Source organism: Cricetulus griseus, assembly GCF_003668045.3.
Source record: "Cricetulus griseus strain 17A/GY chromosome 1 unlocalized genomic scaffold, alternate assembly CriGri-PICRH-1.0 chr1_0, whole genome shotgun sequence".
In the NCBI taxonomy this organism is placed as follows: domain Eukaryota; kingdom Metazoa; phylum Chordata; class Mammalia; order Rodentia; family Cricetidae; genus Cricetulus; species Cricetulus griseus.
In genome coordinates this window covers 256,425,691-256,444,167 of record NW_023276806.1, presented here as the reverse complement: position 1 = coordinate 256,444,167, position 18,477 = coordinate 256,425,691, and the positions used below count along the sequence as shown (strand labels likewise).

Here is an 18,477-nt window from a genome sequence, read left to right as displayed (position 1 = left end):
GGTGGAGATGAGGCAGGAGGATCAGGTGTTCAATGTTATACTTGGCTTCGTGGCAAGTTCAAGGCCAACGTAGACGACATGAGACCATGTTTCAAGAACCAAATCAACAAAAAGAAAAATGGGGGTGGGGAGTAAGGAAAGGAAAAGGAAAGAAGAGAAAGGAAGAAAATTCCGTTAAAAAAAAATCCTAAGGTCTCAAATTGGGCAAGTTCAGTTTAGAAGAGTCAATTTTTGCCAGGTGGTGGTGGCGCACACCTTTAATCCCAACACTTGGGAGGCAGAGGCAGGTGGGTCTCTGTGAATGGAGACCAGCCTGGTTTACAGAGTGAGTTTCAAAGCAGTCAGGGCAACAAAGAGGGAAAAAAAATGTTAATTTTCCCTTACAAAGACTGGCTAGAGTTACTTTGGATCTGCAGAGCAGGGCTTAGACTGTGTTTCCTAAGGATATCCCCCACCTAAGTCTTTTCTGACAGGCTGGGGGCTGCCAAGGTATCTACACACTGAGCCAGCAGGGCCCACCCCTCTGTCCCCTCCCCTTCTCCCAGATGAGCATCAAGCAGACCCCTGACGCTAAATGAACTACTACTTTGATGTCAGACACCAAGAGTGGGGCTGGTGTACAAATGAAGGAAATTCCATGATTCCTTCGGAAGGTCTCATAAGCGAGTCTCCTAAACAACCATTAGACTTCATGCAGGAGTCTAAACTAGAGGTGTGTATGGTGGGTTGTGGGCACCCACAGGGGTGTTCACTGTAAGGAAGGGAGGGGCTCCAAGGGACAGAGACTTGACACTTAGGCTGCAAAGGACAAAACATCTGACAACAGGGGCTTAGGTAGATATTTACTATCTCACAGATAAGAATCATGGAGGCAAAAGGCTTGAGATTGACTGGGCTGAATGCTGTTTATGTGTGCGCAGGACTGGAGAGATGGCTCAGTGGTTAAGAGCACTGACTGCTCTTCAAGAGGACCCAGGTTCAGTTCCAAGCACCAACATGGCAGCTCACAACGGTCTGTAATTCCAAGATCTGACACACTCTTACAGAAAACAGGCAGGCGAAACACCAATGCACATAGAATAAAAATAATTAAAAAAAAGAAAAAAGTGTGCAACTGTGTGCAGGAAGGGGTTTATTCCTTATGAACTAACCACCTCAGGTTGTTGGTGTGTGTGTGTGTGTGTGTGTGTGTGTGTGTGTGTGTGTGTGTGTGCATGTGTGTTTAAAGATTAATTTTTATTTATGTGCCTCTGAACATATGTATCTCAAGAACAAAAACAGCAGAAGGAAAGAAAGAGGAAGGAAAAAGAAGGGCCTTCTGGGAAGGCAGCAAGTGCCCAACTAGTCCCCCAACCTTTCTACATTGTTTTGTGAGGCAAGGTCTTTCATTGCCCCCCACCTCCATGAGCTCTGCCTCATGTTTGTGTGTGGGTCTGTACCTGCTTCCATCAGTTGCTGGGTGAAGCCTCTATGATGATAATTGGGCTAGGCGCTGATCTATGAGTATATATAGCAGAATGTCATTAGAAATCATTTCATTGTTTTGTTTTTGCCAGTTGTGTTTGGTTTTATCCTAGGTCTCTGAGCTGCCCAGCCTCTGGTTCCTGGCCCTCCAGGTAGTGTCAGGCATAGGCTCCCTCTCATAGTGTAAGCCTCCAGTTATTGGTTGGTCACTCCCACAAGTTCTGCTCCACCATTGCCCCAGCACATCTTGCAGGCAGGACAAATTATAGGTTGAAGGTTTTATGGCTGGGTTGATGTCCCAGTCCCGTCACTGGAAGCCTTACCTGGTTACAGAAGATGGGTGGTTCAGACTCTGTATCCCCCATCACCAGGAGTCTTCACTAGGGTCACCTTCATAGATTCAAAAATATGTAACACTTCATGAATTTGTGCATCATCCCTGAGCAGGAGCCATGCTAATCTTCTCTGTATAGATCCAATTTTAGTATATGTGCTGTCAAAGCGGGCACCCAAGGTGAGTTTACTGCAAACATTTTATCGTTCCATTTGGCATTTCTGATCCAACAGTTCTGTAATTTTCTGGTACATAAAAAATACCTCAAGGTTTCTAGAATCTTCTAAAATCTAAAATCTAACACACTCTTCCAAATCTGTTTATTTATGAGGCTTCTGTAAACCAATACACTTCAGTTTTGCAGGTGACTGCCTGGCTACTGTGGGAACACTTTCACTACCATCCCAAGTCCAGAGGTGATGCTTCTCCATCGCAACTAACAAAAATAACAAGCTTGGTCAGCTTCACCTGGCTTTGACTGCTAAAGCAGGGTGCAGCCTTTAAAAATGCTTGCATCACATGAGGGTAAGGCACTTGTGTTGAAGAAGCAGCGGGAAGCTGTCCAACTCAGAGTGGAGAAGAGGAGTAAATGGTCTCTTGGTGCTGTTCAGTATTCAACCTGAGAGGCCACGTTGGGGAATTCTTCCTCATGCAAACCCCAGGAAGGAAAATACCCCATGAGTCTACCTTTGGACCACAGCAAAAATGTTCTGGTTTGGGGGAGGCGATATTTATTTTATTTTATTTGGCTTTTTTAAGATAAGGTCTGTCTACATAGCCCTGCTTGTCCTGGAACTCACTATGTAGCCCAAGCTGGCCTCAAACTCACAGAGCTCTATCTGCCTGCCTCTGTCTCCAGAGGGCTGGGATTAAAGACATGCACTACCATGCCCAGCTTAAAGAGCTTTTTGCTCAATTTCTTTGCAGCCTTCCTTCATGGTGTATTGTATTTTTCAATGATATTACCTGTTCCATACTTGCTTTCACTGAATAATTCATTATGAATATTTAAATTTTAATTCTTTCTTTCTTTCTTTTTTTTTTTTTTTTTTTTTTGAGGTAAGGTCTCAAGTAACCAGAGCTGGCTCCAAACTCATTTTGTAGCAAGGGATGACTGATTCTTACACCTCCTGCCACCCTCCCCCAAGGGTTGAAATTTCAGGTGTAATAAACAGGAGGCCCAGCATGAGAGTGAATATAAGGGTAGTGAACCAGGGGGACTTAGCGAACCATCCCTGTTGAGACTCAAATAGCTGTTGCCTCTGGTTAAGTCTTTCTCTAAGTTTGGCCATGCTGTCTCTAACTATTCCTGTGTGGTCTGCATAAAAGCAGCATTTTTCCTTGAGGGCAGCACATAGTCCCCCTTCTTGTAGAAATAATAAATCTAGCCCTCGTCTGTTCTGCAGGACTACCTCAGAGAGTGATGTTAAGGATTTCTCGAGTGCACTGACTGACTCTTCTAGGACCTGGATATCTGTGTGCATGGCTTGTTGTAGAAGCTTAAAATGATTAATTCCCTGTAAGGCAACTGTACCGGTCCCTATGCCAGCTGCTATGCCCCCCATTGTTACTCCTTCTTATAATAGGGCCACGGTTAAGGACATTGGCTCCCTCTGATGTCGGGTTGATTTCTTTAGTACGCTATAAACATACTCAGGTTGGTGATATTTTTTACTTTGAGTCTAATTTTAAAGATGCCTCCCACCCCCCCCCCAATCTGGTCCCAACAGGTACCAGTGAAGGCCCCAAGCATATCCCTTCTGCCATTCTGTTGCTTTCTTACCCTCATCCGTAAAGGAAATAAGGAGAGGCATAGAGGTGGTACCGGTGGAGCCCTTTTGCCATCCTCTGGTTACCTGAATCTTGTCCCATGAGGATGAAGGCTTCCAGTGAGCATCCCCTGTCGTTTCGCATCCCCATGCAAGGGAGTTCCTTTTGACTTAGCATTTTAACCAGGGAAAATGGACGGCGAAATTCTTTTCCAAACTGCTTCCTGCTGACTTTGGGACGAAGTTAGGGACCCCAGAAGGTTGAAATGCTAGTCAAAAGCAAAAAGGAATTTAGGCAATGGGGAATCCATCAGGGGCTTCTGGTTAGCAGACACTGTTGCAGAGATAGGGGGTGTCGACATTAGCAGACTGGTTCACATCCATAGCAAGTCCAGGGCTCGCAGTCTACTTAGAACAGCCTGTAGTCAGCAACTGATACTCAGATGTCTGTCAGAAGCAGAAACCTGTTTAAGACATATTTAAACTAGGAACAGAGGTTAAAACTTATTTACTGAAGCCCACAGTGCAGAAAAAGCAGATATCTGGATATCTGTTCAAACAGCAAGAACATATTTATAACTTTGAGTCATAGCAAAAACTTCAGATTTGGGCTATAAGCATGTACATTTCTCCTCTGTCCAGAGAGCCGGGTATGGATTGGACAGAGGTGCCTTTGGCCTGATGAAAAGCCCTTTAAGTTTGTACTTAGATGACAACCAAAATAAACTTAAAAATTTTGAGCTCATGCCTGAACAGTATATAGTCACTATTTTATCAGTTAACATACTGACTAGTCTATAGTGGATCTGACTGCCTGATGCTGTCAAGCTGACAACCAGTAATATTTCAGAGATCTGAGAAGGGTATATTTTATCCGAATCTACTGAAAAGTGACAGAAGCCAGTCTATATACAGTTAGCCACACCCAAGTTTCTCCATTACCGCTGGAGGCAGCTGTCTCAAAGACCAGCAATCTTTGCCAGGCCTATACTGTGAGAGTTTTTTTTCCTCTCTGTGGAAGAGGGACATGGAAAAGACTGACCTTGTTTTGTCTAGGCAAAGGGGTACAATCAATTTTCCAGTGTCCAGCAGCTTTGTCCACAGTCTCGGCCAGGTTCTGGCAGGCGGCAGGTTTCACATCTGAGCATCTCGCTCACTGGTCCAGGTGCGGAACTGAGGTGCCTCGTAATCTTCTTTGGAGACTTTGGGTCACTGTCAGGATCTGGCAGTCTGTCTGATATTATAAACTTTAAAGATAACAATTTAAATGCCATATTCTGAAGATCTCTGAAGCATTAGAGGTCTGGTTGTCTGTTTTAATTACTTGCCTTAAGCACACATTAAGCATACAGGTGGCTAGGTAAGGTCTTATTTCTGTGAATAATTTTTAGTCTGACTGTAACTGGTTTTAACTTAGTAAGATGTTTGAAACAGCACAGCTGAACTTAAAACTGCATAGAGCTACCTTATATTCCTTAAACAGTAGCTTAACTTCTTTCTGAGGCAGGGTTTTTCTGTGACTTTGGAGCCTGTCCTGGAATTTGATCTGCCAGACCAGGCAGGCCTTGAACTCATAAAGATCCATCTGCCTCTTACTCCTGAGTGGTGGGATTAAAGGCATGTGTCACCAATGTTCTAAACTTAAGGCGTGTGTTACCTACACCCTGAGCTTAAAGGTGTGTGTTACCAACATCCTAAACTTACTTCTAAAACATAAACTGTAATATCTTATAATAGATCAGCATCTTTCATAAAACAAAAACTTTACATTGTCAGGCTTTGCTCAAAAACAATTCTAAATTGAAGCTCTTTAAGTACAAACATTAATAAAAACAAACATTAAAAAAACTGGTTTTAAAAAGAAATTTAAATTCCCTTAAGGTCTTTCTGTAATATATAGAAGCATTAACATTTTAAATCTTAATTGAAAAACTTGTTTCTAAGATGGTACCTCTAATTTCCATGCGGTCACCTTTAGTCAAGATGGCGGTTTAAGTATTCTTTTTTTAACTTTAGCAAAATGGCGACCAGTCAAGTCATGTGACCATTTTGCCATGTGCTGGCTACCGGGAAACAGAACATTTTAAAACAAGTATATATAATTTACTTGAGAAATAAACAGGACTTTTTAAAACAGAATTAGCTTAATATGGTTAAAATTTTAGCTTATATTATTATTTTTAAAAATTTATTATTTGTTGACATGAGAAACCATAGCCCAGTTTATATTTTTCTTTGACTTATAACAACCTTTTTTTCTGACTTTTAACAACTTTCCTCTGACCTTTTATGACTTGCTTTAACCCTCTATAACTTTCTGTAACAATCTTCTCTGCTATGACTTGCTTTAACTCTCTATAACCTTTTAGTTCATTTCTCTAACTCTCTTAGACATTTTTAGACAAGTTTTCTTTTTTCCTTTTCCTCTTTATTACTTAAGTCTCTTATATATTTTTTTTCATTTCTCAGTCAACATAAAAATTTTATTAAAGTCTTTTTACAGTTCTTAATAACTTTAAGGCCGTTTAGATGTCCGGATCAGGCCAGATAAGTTTATATGCTCGAGCTCCATGTGCTCAAGGCAGAGAGACCTGGGGTAGGGGTGCTGCTGGTAACCCCAGACCCTTGGCCAATCCAGGGGTGGGAAAAAGACTCCTGCGCCCCCCCTGCATACCATGTGTGTGGAGCACAGAAAGATGGGTAGCAGATGGTGGCCTTGTAGCCATGTTCCCTATGACCTCTTAGTCGGTGAGCCATTGGTGAAGGGTCAGGTGGGGGAGCCAGGGCCGCCTCCGCCGAGGCGGCAGGGGCGGCGGTGCCAGATATTGCGGGGACTCCTTAGTCAATTCTCCCGGGGGGAGTACCTCAGGTGTCTTCTTTTCTACCTGAAATATAGTTTGGGGGTTAAAGGTACCATCCCTCGGCCAGCCCACGTCAAAGGCTGGTCATTTTGAGGAACAAAGAGTAATCCATTTGCGTTTATGCACATCAACTACAAAACAAAGACCAAACAACACAGAACAGGCTTTCGCAGCGCGGTTTCGACAGAGAGTCGAAAGTAAGATTTGAGAGGGGGTCGAAGAAGGGGGCCCTCCTTCTTCGTCCCCGGTAAGGATTGCAAATCCCTCAAGCCGAGGACCCTCTCCAAAGAGACTGGGAAGATGTCCAGTCATAGATCTCAGCTCAAAAACAAAAGTACAAAGGTGAGCTCTCAGCTCAAAAACGAAAGTACAAAGGTGAGCCCACTAAGGCCTCAATCGCTACCAGGACGTCTCCTGGAGCCGCAGTCGGGAGTCCGAACCCGTCAGTTCCTCCTCGGAGCCGCCAAATACAAATGTACGCAGCTGTGTACTACAAACGCAAGCGCAGTTCATAAAACGGATTCAGACAGACAGACAAGACAAGACAAGACAGCGGATCCGCACAACGCTTACCTCCCAAACGTGGGTCAGTGGTCCCTGGGCGGGTCTCGATCCCGGACGAGCCCCCAAATGAAAGACCCCAGAAGGTGTACTTTCGCAGAAGGAGACCCATACCCAGGAATCAGCGAGACCACGGACTTGGATGCAAACCGCAAGAGGTTTTATTGGTTACGCGGGTACCCGGGGCGACTTAGCTTCTGTGGGGCCAAGCACGCCGAGCCAAGGGAGAGAGGTCCTTATATAGCAAAAAGCACGGTGCAGAAGCGAAAAGCATAGTTACAGGGATTCTATTGGACAATTTAATGAGGTACAGAGCATTTTCTCAAGGTCTGATAATTAGGCGAAGCGGCCTTGGCTCTATCTCATCTTGGGTACAACAGACTCAGCAGTTCCTCCCTCCGCGTCCAGATGGCTGACCTTGGGACGGAGCATTCCCTATCGGGCGGGAGCTCGGGGGCGGGGGCCCTGGGCCGGCCTGCCTGGTGCTCTCCCTCCTGCCGCCTCGCGGGCTCCTCGCTCGGCCCCAGCCCCGGGGTGCGATGCCAGGCGGGCGGCCCAGGGGCGCGAGCCCCGCCGGGGTGAAGGCTTGGGAGGGAGCTGGTGGCTGGGCGTGCGGCGGCGGGGGTGGGGATCGGGGAAGCGCAGGAGCGGAGGCATCTTCTGCCACCCGCCGACCGGGGGAGGAGACAAACTTGAGAAAGAGAGAGCTAAGGGGCGGGGGTCTTTCAAGGGGTGCCCCCCAACATCTGCAATCGCAGCTGCAGCAGGGACAGCGGGATGAGGGGAAGCAGGGCGGCGGGAGCGCCCCGTTTCCTCCTCGGCCAACTCTCCTCCTGCCCCCACCCGATCCCCATCCTCCCCAGCCCATCCCGCCTGCTCCAGAGAGAACACCCAGCACCGGCACAGGCGGGGAAGACAAAGAGGCAGCGGGTCTTTCAACTCAATCTTTCTGCTCCCTCATGACCTCTGCATCCTTCCTCTTCTTCCCTTCTCATTCTCGTAGCTCCCTCCGCCCTCTTCCCATGCTCTCAATTTGCTCAGGGGATCGTGTCCCTTTCCTCTTCTCCAGGGGACAAAGTATGTCTCTTTTAGGGTCCTCCTTGTTTACTAGCTTCTCTGGTAGTGTGGATTGTAGACTCTATGTCTAAAATCCACATATGAGTGAGTACATATCATGTTTGTCTTTTTGTTGCACCAATTTCTTTGCATCTTGAGGCCCTCTTCTGTCCCTGCCCCAATGTGTGCCTCCTGGGCTAAGTTCTCAAAGGAGAGCTTGGGGAGCTCCCCAGCACCCTGTAGCCTCTAACAGCCTCAAGTTTGTTCATCGACAAGATGTTCTAGAAGGAATCATTTCCAGTTCTGCCTTTCCCTCCCTCCCTGCATAAGGATTTGCCCTTAGAGTTCGTGGAATGTAAATATCTTCCTTATTTATTTATTTTAGGTTTAACCACGTGATCTGCTTTAGCCAGTGCAGCATTTACGGTCCTGGCATGAACACAGACCTGGACTGGACCAGACTGGCTAGTCTGGTTTGGCCTCTGGCTGCTGTTTCCACTCGGTCAGGCCCATGAAGCTGATCTGAGCCGGTCCTCAAGCCTGAGACAGAGTACTATCAACCTGGGAGAAAGAAAACAAACGCAAGCAGGTGGAGCTTGCCTGCCTGCCATTTGGCAGCCACAGCCATCTAAGAACAGGAGTCTGAAGTCTGAGGGCAGGGCGCTCAGAAGAGGTGGACAGGCAGCGGTGCTTCCCTCCCCTTTCCCCTCCCCTCCCCCACTCTCCCCTCCCCTTCCCTCTCCTCTTCCTTTCTCCCTGGCTCTTGTTTTCTCCCTTGCTCCCCCGCCCCACACTCCCGCTTTCCTGTATCTACTCACTTACTATGTGCTCTGTCACAGTCCTTGCTACCCTCCCCCAGGGAACAGGCTAGCCTTGCCCCAGCCTCTCCTCCAGCTCTGCAGAGTCCTGTATTACCCCACCCCCACCCCCCAGCCCCAACACACACACACACACACACACACACACACACACACACACACACACACACACAGTTGGAAGAGTTGATTTACATCCTACCTGGACTCTGATAAAAATCCTCATAACCGGAGGGACAGACAGCTCTATGGTCAAGAATACAGCTGCTGCTTTCCCAGAGGACCAGGGTTCCATTCCCAGCACCTATATGGGGGCTCACAACTGTCTGTAACTCTAGTTCCAGAGGATCCAACGCCCTCTTCTGACCTCCTTGGGGTCCAGGCAAGCGCATTGTACATTTACATCATGCAGGTAAAACACCTATACACATTAAACAGCATAATAAATCAATCATTGTATTAAGTCCTCATAGCTGTTCTGCGAGTGTACTGTTGTCCACACAGTGAGGAAAGTGAGATTCAGGACAGCAATCTGACAGGGTCACACACCATGAAGCTCTGTAGCTGTGAGGTAAGCAAGTCATGCTCACTGGGCTCTGCTGGGGTGGCTCTCCCTAAAGCAGCACTCATTTGTCAGTGCCTTTGCTGGTGGCGTTTAGATGGCTTTTCTGTTTGTTATCATGGATTTTTGCTTTGCTTGGTTTTCTTTTCTCTTATGAATACTGCAAGGATGAGCCTGCTTTGGATGCAGATTCGTATATGGGGTGAAGACATTTTCTAAAAATACAAAGTATGAATTTTCTGGTTTTAAAAGATGTGTTTATTGTATATGCATGACCGTTTGCCCGAATGCATGTAAAGACATCACATGTGTGCAATGACTGCAGAGGCCAGAAGAGAGTGTTGGATACACTGGTACTGGAGTTAGAGAGCCTATTGACAAGCTGGGAACTGAACCCGGGTCCTCTGGAAGAGCAGCAAGTGCTCTCAACACCTGAGATGTCTCTCCAACACTTATTTTTGCTTTTTAAGAATGTGTCTCATGGGCTGGAGAGATGGCTCAGCGGTTAAGAGCACCAACTGTTCTTCCAGAGGTCCTGAGTTCAATTCCCAGCAACCACATGGTGGCTCATAACCATCCGTCATGAGATCTGGTGCCCTCTTCTGGTGTGCAGATCTGCTGGTGTGCAGATATACATGGAAGCAGAATGTTGTATACATAATAAATAAATAAGGTCTTTTAGAAAAAAAAATGTGTCTCATGTATCCCAGGCTAGTCTTGAACATCCTATCAAGTCCAAAGATGACCTTGAACTTCTGATCTTCCTTCCTCTCCTTCTGTGTGCTGGAATTACAGGTGTATAATAGCACACCAGGGAAACCTTTCTTTCTTTTCCCTTTCCCTTTTCTTTCTTTCTTCTTCTTCTTCTTCTTCTTCTTCTTCTTCTTCTTCTTCTTCTTCTTCTTCTTCTTCTTCTTTTTCCGAGACAGAGTTTCTCTGTAGCTTTGGAGGCTGTCCTGGAACTAGCTCTTGTAGACCAGGCTGGTCTCAAACTCACAGAGATCTGCCTGCCTCTGCCTCCTGAGTGCTGGGATTAAAGGTGTGTACCACCACCGCCCGGCTCCCTTTCCCTTTTCTTTCTTGCTTTCTTTTATTTTTTTCTTTGAGTCACTATGTAACCAGGCAAGGTGCATGCTTTTAGTACCAGCTCTGGGGAGCTAATGGCAGGTGGATCTCTGAGTTCAAGGTCAACCTGGTCTACATAGCAAGTTCTAGGACAGCCAGGACTACACAGAGAAACTCTGTCTTGAAAAACCATAAATAAGCAAATAAAATAAAAAGCCACTGTGTGTATACTGTATGTGTGTTTGTTCTAGCCCCTGTGTATACATGTGGAGGTCAGAGGTCAATGTCAAATGTCTTTCTCTATAGCATCTGCTTTAGCTTTCAGACTGAGTCTCTCACTGAGTCTGGAGCTAGCCATCAAGTCCCTGAGATCCACTTATATCTGTGCTCCCCTCTCCCCATGCTGGGGTTACTTACAGATGTGATGTGCCTTGGGCTTTTACATGGGTGCTGGGGATCCAAACCCAGGTCCTCATGGGTGCACAGAAGCAGTAGGCTCTTTATTAACTGAGGCGTCTTCCGCCTCTAACCCTTATCATTTTAAAATGTTGCATCCTTCTGTATAGGAAACAGACCTGGTTCAATATACAAAAACCCATGTATTACAGAAGTAAATATCATAGGACATGAATATCTCTGTGATTCAGTGGTCTCAAAACCCCTGGCCCAGAGGCTGGACAGAGGGCTCAGCAGCTAAGAGTGCTTGCTGCTCTCACAGAGGACCTGAGTTCAGTTCCCAGAATCTATGTTGGGTAGCCTCTAACTGTAATTCCAAATCAAGGGGATATGACACATTCTTCTGGCCTCTTTGATTAAGCACACACAACTCTTTTAAAAAATGAACCCAAATCTGGAAAGTTCTCTTTAATAACCATAATCATTATTGATATTTTGTTAGAAAACCTATAAATGTGTGTTCTACATACATATCAAAGTAAAAAAGACAATTTTTTTTTCAAGACTGGGTTTCTCTGTGTAGCCCTGGCTGTCCTGAAACTTGCTCTGTAGACCAGGCTGGCCTTGAACTCACAGACATCCACCTGTCTCTGCCTCCTGAGTGCTGGGATTAAAGGTGTGCACTACCACTACCGGGCTGACAAAAATCACTTTAATGGAAGATCAACCTGTAGAAGAATAAACACAGGGTCAAATTGTATACAGTTTGGTGACAATCATTAGACATTGTCAAGGCGTTTTCTGTAGTCATTAAACACCCTTCTACAACATTTAGGGACAGAATCCACGACTGCTTCCTAGCCTACGAATGCCGGTTACTATCATTTATTTAGCTGGTTCTCTAGAGCTAAATGCTCAGTTATTTCAGTTATGTCTTACTTTTAACTCTAACAGCTAAGACGCCTCTGGACATAGTGAGAGAGGAGACACTTGCACGATCTGATGGTTCCCTAAAGCACATTTTTGTTAATTTCAGCATAGCTGACTGGCTCAAGTCTGTGCACATTGATAAGGTCCTTGTTCCCAGTGACAGCCTTACTTACTCCCATGGATCCCACCAGTACAGGGCATTACTGCTGACATTAAACTTTAAGGGGAGGGCCTGAAGAGATGCTCAGAAGTGAAGAGGACCAGGGTGCATTCCCAGCACCCACACGGTAGCTGGCAATCCTCTGTAACTCCAGCTCCAGAAAGGTTGATGCCATCTTCTGGCCTCCTTGAGTACTGCATGCACACAGTACATATACACACATACAAGCAAAAATCCATACACATAATTAAAATAAAAACAATTTAAGAGAAGCAGAACTTTTTTTATTAACTTGTTTATATTTGCCCACTTAAAACACAGTATTTTTCTGTCATTTGTACTTCTATGGCTTGTACCAACGTCTTTTTTTTTTGTCATGACCTATTAGGCTTCCTCTAGATTTCTATCATATAAACAGCAAAGGTTTTCCCCATGTCTCGTTTTAATTATACTTTTTACAAATAGATTTTTTAGTAGTCAAAGTTTACCCCTATGCTATCTACCTTTTGTGCTATATTTAGAAAGATGTTTTTCACAAGAACATCACATAACTATCTGCAGGCCTGTTTGCCCACACATGAGTCATGAAAAAGAATATTAAGCTAATTTGTTTTCTAGTTTCAACTTCGTCATAGGTTTTTTTTTTTCTTCCTTTTTTTCCAGGGTGGATATGTTAACTTTAATTTTCTGAGTAATGAAGTAGCCATCTGAGGCAGTAATTGGGAAGTATAAGAACCACGTTTGTACCCCAAAAACTTTCAAGGCAGTGATAGGGAAGGTTGTGGTTTCTTTGTGACTCTGCTGACCATTAGTGCATTGGGAATTACACATAGCTAGTCACTAAGTACATCTGTGGTGTAGACTAACCTAGAAATGATGATTTTTTTTAAAAACAGCTTCATTGGGGGGAGGGGTCAGTCACCTGAAATTCTTTCCCTTTTTTTCTGTCAAGCACCCTGCTGTCTTTTCATTGTTGTTTGTTTTGTTTATGAGATGGGAGTCTATATCAGTTACTTTTCTGCTGCTGTGGCAAAATTCTATGACCAAAAGTAACCTAAGGCAGTTTCTTCTGGCTCAAGCTTCCAAGGTTCCCGAGAGCTAGATGACCGTAATGGTGGGGAGGCAGGGGAGCAGGAGCCTGAGGCTACATCTTAGCCACATGCTGGAAGCAGAGAGATCAATCAGGACATGGAGTGAGGCTATGAATCCTCCAAGCTCTCCCCCAGTGATGTGCAAGGCTCCACCCCCCAAAGGTTCCTCACCAAGGGCTCCAACAGAGGACCAAGTGTTGAGATACATGGACCTATGGCATGGGCAGGGGGTGGGATGGGGGATGCTCAAACCACCAGAGGCTTACACTGTGCTGCCCAAGCTGGTCTCAAATTCCTGGGCTCAAAGCGGTGCTCTTGTCTCAGCCTCCTAAGCAGCCCGGTGACAGGAACATGCCACCAAGTCCAACTGCCCTACTATCTTGCCAAAACTAGGTCTTTTCTTTTTTTTTTTTTCTAGCTGTGGGACTTTCAGACTAAAAATGGGAAGCCTGCCAATTGGGACAAAGGAGTCACTGTGTCATCAGGCTCCCCTGACCTTTTGTGGGAGACAAGTACAGTTCACACAGGCATTGTGGTCTGACAGGGGAGTTGCAGTTGGTGGTCTGGTGAGGAGATGTGTGTGCAGAATTTTCCTTGAGGGACCCAGTATGCTAGGACCATGAAGAGAGCTTAGTCTGGGCACTCGGGAGTTGGTTCAGCCAGTGAAGTGTTTGCCAGGCAAGCATGAGGACCTGAATTTGAAGTCTCAGTACACACATCGAGAGCAAGGTACTGCTTATAACCCCAGTCTCTCAGGGGTACGGCAGAGACAGGAGGATCCTTGGGGTTCACTGGCCAGCCAGTCAAGCCAGGTGAACTCCAGGTTCAGTGACGGAACCGGTCTGAAACCATAAGAAGGTAGGAGGCTGATGGGATGGTTTGGTGTACAAAGGTGCTTGCTACCGACTCTGATCGCTTGAGTTGAATCCCTGAAACCCAAGTGGTGGAAGAGAACACTGATTCCCAAGTTCTCCTGGGACCTCCGAAGTTCTCCAGGGTACAGTGGCATGTGGGGCCTACAAACACATAAGCATCTTCACTTCCACGTGCGTACACGCACACATGCACACACACACACACACACACACACACACACACACACACACCAAATGAATGGATAAATGAACATCTGTCCACACGAATAAGAGCACGTATGCATGTATGCTGCTCAAACTGAAGAGTGGAGGGACTTGAACTAGACTGAAGAACGGAAGGACTGGTATGGATTGGGATTCCAGATCTGAGGAATCAGAGAGGTACAACATAAAGAGATGATTGACAGCACCTGGCTCCCAGCCTGCCACAACAGAGCCCAGGAACCACAGAGGGAGGGGTGCCTGGCAACCAGAATCAGGATTACATAGGGCATCTCCTTGGGGTGTCAACTATGAAGTGTCCCAGAGTGAACAATTCAATTAGGAATGGGAGAAAGCACTAAGAGGCTCTCTCCTCAAGCCTCATCGTGGGCAACCAACAGGGTTCTGAGGATAAGGCAATTGTCACCAAGTTGTCACCAAGCCTGACTACCTTAGTTCAATTCTTAGGACCCACACGGTAGAAGGAGAGAACCAACTACCACAAGTCCTGCTCTGAACTCCATATTCATGTACACTAAATAAATAAATAAAATTTTTAAAGATTAAAGCACTCCCAAAACAACGTGAAAAATCATAATGCCGCTCTCTACCTTAAGTAGCCTGCGCACCTGCGCTAAATTTAGTATGAGGGCAATCTAGAGAAGCAGCTCCCACTGACTTCTGCCACTTCCTCCTACTGGGCATTGTTCTTTCATTTCCTGAAATATCTTACTTTGCATTTCTAAACAAAAATACCACCCTAAAGATGCATTGAGATAAAATTAGGTCATGAAGAAAAATGTAAAGACGAAAACAAAAATTCCTAGGACCGCTCTCAGTTTAACTGACTGTTGACATTTCTGTGTTCGCCCCCGCTCACTGGGACCCACTGACTTTTTCTGTCTGGAAATTGAACTGTGTGTGCTTTCTTTGGGGGAGGGTGAGTTCTGAGGGTTTCACAGCAGCCCCACCCAGCCTGGCAGTTCCTGTGAAATCTTCCTACCCCAGCCTCCATGTGCTGGGGCCTCAGGTGTGGCTACCATGCCCAACTCCGAATGCATTTTCTGGATGGTGTGTTTTGTTTTATTTTTTGTTTTGTCTTGAAACAGGATCTCAAAGTAACACAGTCTGGCCTCAGACTCACTATGCAGCCAAAGTTAGTCTTGAACTCCTACACCCTCTGGTCTCAGTCTCTCAAGCTAGGGTTACAAATGTGACGTCATGCCTGGCTGGCTGAATGTGTTTTCAAACTGAGTGAGTCAGTCAGTCATTTGGTTGGTGGTTAGTTAATTAGTTGAAACACAATCTCCCATAGCTCTGCCTGCTCTCAAACTTCCTCAGTACCTGAGGATGACCTTGAACTCCTGATGTTCCTGCTTCCACCTCAAAAGTGCTGGAAGACAGCACCACCACGTCCCCTGCGCATAACATCTTTTTTTTTAACTTAACACTTGATGAAAAATTTTCCACCTCAAAAACTAGCATCTATATCAGCAGTTGCAGTCTTTACATGCTGTGATCATTTGTGTTTCATTACCTAGCCTTTCCTGAGAGCAGGCGCTCTGGGCATGCCTCAGGGATCATCTTGATTGTGTTAGCCTGTGTGAGAAGATGCTTCTTAACTACGGGTGGGCCTGTTCCCTAGACGGTGGATCCTGGACTGCACAATGAAGACAGGAAGCTGAGTGGTGGCTGCATGCATGCTCTATTTCTTGGCTGTGCATGGGATGTGACCAGCTGCTTTGAGCTCCTGATGCCTTGCTTGACACCCTCTACGGTGGTCTGCACCTTGAACTGTAAGCCAGAATGAGGCCTTTCTCCCTTGCATTTCTTTTGTCAGAGTATTTTATCACAGCAACAGGAAAAAGAGGCTGGGATACATATTGTTTCACTTATTTTATTTCATTTATTTGACAATCTATCAAAATAGTGGCATTGCAATTGCTTTAAGTTCCATTAGGTTCCAAATTATGTAGCTGCCTTATCCCTTCCTTCAGTAAATATAACTAAAAGGACTGTGTCTGTGTTTATCTTTTAAAGATTTGTTGTTTTATTAATGTGTATGTGAGCTTGAACATTCCTCTGTGTGTACAGGTGCCTACAGAGGCCAGAACGAGGCATCAGATCCCCTGGGGATGGAGTTACACACAGTTTGTGGTTGTCATATGTGAGTGCTGGAAACCAAACCCTGGTCCTCTGGAAGAGCACTCTTACCTGATAAGCCCTTATAAGGGGTCACATCCGAATACCAAAGCCACACCCTAAGGCCATTACCTCAAGTCTATTGGTGGAACAAGATGCCACTACATTGTGACACATTTAGAGATTAAAAGGAAGGTCCTCAGGCCTGGTGTGGTGGTGCACGCCTTTAATTCCAGCACTTGGGAGGCAGAGGCAGGAATATCTCTATGAGTTTAAGGCCAGCCTGGTCTACAGAGTGAGTTCCAAGATAGCCAGGGCTACAACAGAGAGAAACTCATTTTGGGAAAAGAAAAAGAAAAAGAAAAAGAGGCAGGTACTGGAGTCCATTTGCCTGAGTTAAAATACTTTCCTTTTCAGCTCTTTCCTATCTCCAGCCATTAATTTTCTTCTAAAGACAGGAGTGACAATGATGTCTACTGGGTTAGATTGTCACAGGACTTTATTTGCATACCCAAAAGCCTTACCAATTTTCATTCATTCAGGGTAAAAATCAAGTTCCCTGGGGGATCTCATAGGATTTAACTATCTCTTACATAAAGTTTTGAAAATAGTAATGCATGCTTGTCCTTTGCTCAGTAGGCTACCAGGTATAATTTATATACTTTATGACACTATGAGGATTTATTCTCCCAAACTGTTTCCATCCCCCTAGTGGCTAAGAGGCTGATTGACAGTCTGTAACTCTATGAGAGAATTGATCTCATTGACCTTGGCCAGTAAATCTAACACTGTTAGACAACAAACTTTGTCCTTTCACAAAAAGGAAACTGAGGGCTCATTCATTCTCTCAATCCTTCTTCGTGTGTGTGTGTGTGTGTGTGTGTGTGTGTGTGTGTGTGTGTGTGTGTGATTGGTTTTATAACTGAAGCAGAGTGTATAACCAAGGATGACCTTGAACCTCTGATCAACACCTCAATCAGAACTGAACCTTGGAGTATGGCACAATCAGAGCTTCTGTAAAGATCCAGATTGAGCTGGACAGGCGTCCAACTCACCATCAAGATTTTTCAAAATCCTCAGGAGATTGACGTGGTCAGCAGAAGCCAAGGCCCCACTAGGCTATAGGAAACAAGTTGAGGTGCTTTTAAACTTCTTTGGGTTTTGTTTGGTTTTGAGCAGGACCTTTCTATGTAGCCCTGGGTGTCCTGGTACTTAGCATATATCCCAGGCTAGCCTCAAACTCAAATCAATCCCCCTGCCTCAACATCCCTAGTGTTGGAATTAAAGGTGAGAGCCACCACACCTTGATCTTCAACTCATTTTAAGTACCACACTTTGGCTCTCAAGATGGCTCAGTGTTGCCAAGCCTGTCGATGGGTTTCGTCTCTGGGATCCCACATGGTGGGAAGAGAGAACCAACTCCTTCACGGTGTCTTCTTGTGTTCACAGCAGTACCATGACACATGAATGCCACACACACTAAATAAATAAGTAAAACATTTTTCTTAAGTTCTCATGCCCTAAGCATATGGAAAGGTTAGTATATACATTTTCCTACCATAATCCTGTTTTTTTTTTTTCAGTTCAAGGATCCATCATGACCTCTTTTCCATATTAAAAAAGTGATCACTGTAAAAGATGCTCATTGTAAAAGAATTTTGATTGACCACATGCAATTGAATTTTAACTTTCTATTTATTTCATTTTATGTGTATGGGTGTTTTCCCTGCATGGATATCTGTGCACCACTCCCCTGCTTGGTGCCAGAGGAGGCCAGAAGAGGGTGCTGAATCCCATGGGGTTGGAGTTACAAATGGTGGTGATCTGTCAGGTGGATGCTCGAAATTGAATCCTCTGGAAGAAATTGAAACCCCACATAGATCAAGGATGGGCTCCCCAAAGGAATTTCTGCCATGTTCTCTCTGACCTCTAAGAAGTCCCCACCTGAGGTAGGGGACTAGATCTAAGCATAGCAAGAGAAGAAAAAATGTAGAAGCTTGGAGTGGTGGTGCACACCTGTAATCCTAGGCTGAGGCCAGCGATTCAGGTATTCAAATTGTTGGAAAAGATAATCTCCGTGTTGCACAAAGGAACACATGGACAAAGGGAAGTAATTCAGCAATACAATTACTTTTTGCAAAGAGGTTTTATCAGAACCCAAGCTGAGCTAACCAGCAGCACCCTTGGCCAAATTG

At 45.3% G+C, this 18,477-nt stretch overlaps 1 non-coding gene across 1 annotated transcript; it reads right to left on the bottom strand.

Moving 5' to 3' along the window:
• Positions 1 to 1,866: 1,866 nt before the first annotated feature.
• On the bottom strand, positions 1,867 to 1,973 carry LOC113832544. The gene has a single exon (XR_003479843.1). It is a non-coding gene; the product is annotated as a U6 spliceosomal RNA (small nuclear RNA).
• Positions 1,974 to 18,477: the final 16,504 nt, after the last annotated feature.